Source organism: Apis laboriosa, unplaced genomic scaffold (genome assembly GCF_014066325.1).
Source record: "Apis laboriosa isolate Shangri-la unplaced genomic scaffold, ASM1406632v1 scaffold35_cov144, whole genome shotgun sequence".
In the NCBI taxonomy this organism is placed as follows: Eukaryota; Metazoa; Arthropoda; class Insecta; order Hymenoptera; family Apidae; genus Apis; species Apis laboriosa.
Genome location: NW_025222966.1, coordinates 836,359 through 842,358, shown reverse-complemented (window position 1 = coordinate 842,358; position 6,000 = coordinate 836,359).

The window sequence follows — 6,000 nt, the reverse complement described above, 5'->3', positions numbered from 1 at the left end:
AACAGAATTATTATTTGTTTTGATGACTTTTCATGATAATTTATTAATTAAATTCATATATAAGGCGTATGAATACTTTTACGATTGGCTATATAAATTTTCACTTATTGACAAAAAGAATTTTATATTTTTTAAATATACATATATATTTACAATATCAAAATTTAAAGTATATATTCAAAAACGTAATTGTATTCAGAATCTATTTAGAATCCGTTCAATGGACGAAATTACAATACTTTTCGATCAGAACTGCGATAATGAAATCGATACGAAATGCCATTTTTATCAGACTATTTCACGTCATTTTGTCATGTAATTAAATAAGATCTGATCGAGTTAATCGAAACATTACTATCACTCATCGAACATGTAATCAAAATTTTTTTAAGAGAATTGAAAATATTTTCACAAAGTTCATACTTTTTAAAAAAAAAAAATTTTAAAAACACATTCCGTCCTTCAATGATTGCACATTTTTTAACGATCATTGACAAATATTGTAATTCCTTAGATAATCATTGTAATACTTAAGAGATATTTAAATAATTCAATTAATTCGTATTAAAATAAAATTCAATTCAAATTTTGATTTATGAAGTTTAAGAATTATGTTGCAAAGAATTATATTGATTGTAAAATTTCATCAAAATACAAAAGAATACAAGTTTAAATTATTCATGACAATTTGAATAAGCGATATTTATTCCTCTTTAGACAAATTGAATCTATTACGTCCAAGTTTAATTTCATTATTATTCTAAGTTTTTCAAAAATAAAAATAAAAAATTTTAAAATTCCTAAAAATAGCATTTATCAAATTTTTAAAAATATTTTAATAAAAAAAGAAATTCAAAAATAAAATTTCACTTAAGTCATGGCGCTCAAGTCAACAAACCAATTTACCTACGACGAATCAATCAATAAATAAGATATTTGAAATTAAATATTGCAATGTTAAATTCGCGATGAAAACGATATTTATTTCACCATTGCTGTGTTCATCGAATTGTTACATCTAAAAAGGAAAAAATGAGATGTCAATACAAATGCACGAAAAAATGCTTGTATACTCGTCGATAAAACAGATACATGTTTAAAATGTATAAATAAGTATTATTAAAGAATGTTTAACTGAAAAAAGAGATGCAGATTTTAATATTAAACTTTAATTCGTTTAAACGTTTAATATAAGTTAGTTTAAATGAACGAACAGAGACAATAGAGCTGGTGGCGTTATCGTCAACCATATATATCAACACTTTATTAATTACACACGCATCATATACATATACATAGAATTTACATAATGTATATATCTTTCGCAATGCAATGTACATGTATATTAATACAATTTCTTATTCTCAATATAATTTCATCGCCTCTTAAATATCTTTTTTCTACCTCCCTCGTCTTGGACATTTTCTTAATTCTTTCTAATCAACGTACGATAAATACTTCGAATCGAATTGATCATTCGTGAAACTTTCCTCTCTCATTTTTTTTTTTTTTTTTTGTTAAAATATGAAACATCATTTTATGCAATATGTTTTACATCGTTACATTTATATTATTTGCTTTGTATACGTATATACACAATTCGACCAAAAATTTGAAATCAATACATAAATGCATAAAACTGGAGAATCAAAAAAAAAAAAAAGGAAATTTATTTTAATATTCTGTCATTTCAAAATTGTATAAACGTAAAAAGGAATTTCAATAAAAAAGAATATTTCAATAAAAATACGATTAAAAAATTGGTATTGGATATTATATATAGGAAAATAATTCTAAATTTTTGGCCTGTAGTGTATATATGTATGTATATTTATATATGCATATGTAAATAAGTACACGTTTTGGTTTAAATTTCTCTTTTTTATGATGCTCTTTTTATAACTTGACCGTCTTAATTAAAATTATATGCACTCTTTTTCTACTTCTGTTTGACATTCGCTACACGCCTATATACGTATCTCATATGTATCTCTCGGTTTTGATTGAAAATCAAATTGAGGCATAAGTTTATTTTTATATATATAACGATTTAACAATTTTAACAAACAATACATTAATTTTTATAAATACTTTATAATTCAATGTAATATATTCAATAATTAATTCTAGAAACAAATTTGTTTATGAACGTTATAACATTAAGAAATCGAGAGACACAATGGTGTACCAAAATTACAACTTTTTAATATAATTTCTCCAATAGATTCCAATTTAATTCTATTTTTCTATAATCCAACAACGATTTTTCATAAAATCATGCTCGCCAACGTACAAAAATCTGTTTTTATTAACGAACAAATATTAACCCTATCGTTTCCACGAAATATAACACATCTTTTATCACCTACGCTATCCTCGCTCTCGAACGCTTTTCTCTTTCTCGATTAGCTCTAGGACACGTTACTTTGTACTGTTCGCTCTACTGGTTGCTCTTGGTGACGTAAAATCCGCAACGTTGTTCGATAACCGTAAATTCCTAATGATAATAATATATCAAACAAATTAAAACAATCTGTTTTGTTTAATTTCCTTTTTATTTTAAATGATTTTTTAAAATAATTTTCATAATAATAACAAATCAAATTATATAAGAAATAATTTATTTAAATATTTTTGAAATTTTTTTAACAAATAATAGCTGAAATTATTAAAATTATTAAAATGCAAATCGATGAAAATGATACAAAAAGCTTTGAATAGACAAATAATCGAACTTATTTACTAAATTTTTAATTGTACATCATGTATAATCGCTATCGGATAAAATCTATTTATTTTACGAAGAGAAGATTAAAATTAATATTTATAAATAACGCTTGAAATAAATATTCGCATCAACAAGATTTAAAAAAAAAAAATTCAACAAAAATCATCAAGTCACGTTTTTAAATAAAATTACATATTTGAAGTACGATCTTCTAATACTTTTTTTTTTCATTTTAATATCGTATTACCGTATTTGTTACTGATAATTCTACGTCACCTAATCTTAACCCTACCTAGGACAGTCGACCACGTGGCCTGACCGGTTTAAACCGGTAGCTAATGCTATTATTAATAATTATTATTTAATTATTATTATTACTCATTATTTTGTATAACATAACTTTTTTTTCATAATAATAAATATTGTTATTGTTGTTGTTAATGACGCGCTAAATCTTTTTTTGCTTAAATTCCTTTTTAAACCTGCATTAGATTTGCCTATCTAGCCTAAGGACATTAAATTTTCTCTCGAATGCTTATCTATCAGTCACCCTTTCCCACCGAATCCCAAGTATTTTTTACTTTTATCTTTATCTTTTGTCTTTTATATATATATATCTATATATTATATAATATATATTTCTCTTAATCGTATTTCTTTTGAACTGACGAAATCTGTTCAAATCGATCGAACGTGTCATTCATCAAGATTTCCTTATCGAAGAATTTCATTTTCCTTGATTATGTCTCGGATATGGCTAGTTGGAATATATTTGTCCCGCATTTTTTCGGTACACAGTTTCGTTTCTCTTTCTAATTTGAATATCAGTAATGCACATGCACATGGTTAATCTAATGTCTCTTTTCGTGTGTGAACAACGAACAACAACAGAAGAATTGAAAGAAATTCCGTCCAAGAAAGATGATACAAACGATAGATCTTTAAAGTGTATAATGCTTGATGATTATATACGTTGGTTTTTGATCGTTTGTTATTTTGTACGTACTCGTATGATTGTAAATGGAGAATCGATTAGGGCACTCGATTAATTGAAACAATTAATTGGAATTATAAATTTTCAAGGTGTTCAATATGGATCGATTCGATAAACTTTCATTGTCTTCAATACGAGGCTAATGGGCCCCGATATTGGATACGAATTCCGATCTTGGGATTCGAATATCGTTCTATTTAGTGTTTTTTGTTTTTGTGTTTTTTTTTTCCTCTTTTTGCCTATTTTTTTTTTCTGAAGCTCTGAGTATTAACAACGACTAGGTTTCTAAAATATTAATTAGGTCAACAAGGATCCACCTCGTACGCGGATAATGAGGATCCTTCTCCACTTATTCGTCCCTTTGAGCAAAGGATCGATGGCAAAGGACGATTAATTACTCTTAACGTCCACTTCAATCTTTTGCATATCGTATGATTACGATAGAAATGATAATATTTTAATGAAAGTATTAAAAATTGCACAAAGTTTTAACTGATCGAAATTTGCAAAACAGTGTAACCATAAAAATCTCTAGAAATTATTTTAAAACGTTGCAATTGAATTACTTAAAATTACTTAAAATTACTTGAAATTACTTAAAATTAAGTATCACTACGCAAAAAAAATTTTTTGAGAAAAAAATTTTCGCGAAAACTATTTTTTTTTTTTTTTATCTAATGCAAACGTAAGGATCGAAAGGAATATAAAACAAATTTCTAATTTTAACTATAAATTGAATCTATATATATACGAATGAAAATTATTTATAAAAAAAATAATGTAGAAAGGGAAAGATATGATTAAGTTAGATGTGTAATGAATATGAATATTAGTGGACTGTTAAGAGGACAGAAAGTGGAGTTAGGCCTTTGTTATTCTAGAAAAATTACACGTACACACGTACTTTTTTCACTTTCTTCTCGCGCTCTTTCACTCACTCATCAATAAAACATATTGCAAAATTCGCACAAAACGTTCACGCATACGGATAAGTTAACATATTTGGTATCTCTCTCTCTCTCTCTCTCTCTCTCTCTCTCTCTCTCTCTCTCTCTCTCTTTTAATTCTTTTAAATTTGAACGCAGCGGGTTTTTCGGTAATGTTTAATTGTTTTTCCGCCTCCCTTGAACTCCTCTTACAATATTATCAAACGACGATCGTGTATCGCATTTTTTTTTTTTTTTTAATTTTCTTATTCTCGTCTTTTGTACACGTAAATATAATAAACTATGCGACGCGTACACCAGTGTACAAGCGTCTATAAATATAATGTAATGTAAATATATATATATATATATATGTATAATATATTATATATGTATATCTATAACATGTGTATATATGTGTATATACATACATATATATATATATATATATATACATATATACGTAAGTATACGATAAACGTTATATGATACAGCTAGCAACACTTTACAAACGGGGTCACATAAAAAATAAAGAATCACGATTTCTCACGTTTATTGACTGTGTACGTACGCGCGAAAATTGTCCACAGTGTTTGCTCACGAGACACTGCTCGGATCACTGACTTATCGTTTATTTTATAATTCCTATTTTTGGGGTCTCAAGCGACCCGAAACGTTCTCCTCGCTGACCCGTGAAACGACACGAACCTTTCCCTTCCTTCCTTCCTCCCCTCTCCTCTCCCCTCCTCTCCTCCGCTCCCTTCGTGAAAAAAATACCCTCCTCGTGTATTATTCAAACTCTCTTTCTTCTTTTGATTCTCCTTCTTCATTCGTCTTCTTTTTTCTTCTTTTCCTTTTTTCCTGCGAGCAAGCAAGCTCGTTTCGCAAAAAAGTATAATACATATACAGCTAATATAGTCTAGGAGAGTCCCTGAAATGTTACGCGGGTGGAAAATAGATATTATTATACGGAGGCGTTGCATTTGGAATAGCTCTACGAGAAAATAGAGATACTTCTTTTTTCTTCTTTTCACGTGTAACGAGGACAGTATATTAAGTGTTCGTCGTCCTCCAATTGCGGATTTGATCTAATTGCGCTTTTAAACGGACGAAATATATTGGGTTTAACGGATTTTTGTTTTCTTTCTTTTCTGGAGTAAAAATAATAATGAAGGAAAATTTGAAAGGATTTGCAATGAACAATAAGAAAATAATAATAATGAATTGGATAAAAATATAAATTTATACTGTTTTTAACCTTATGTCACCTGCAATTTTTTATTTTCTATCAATTTACTTATTGTTATTCAATATTTTTAAAAGGCAAAGTGTGATATACATATATATTTTTA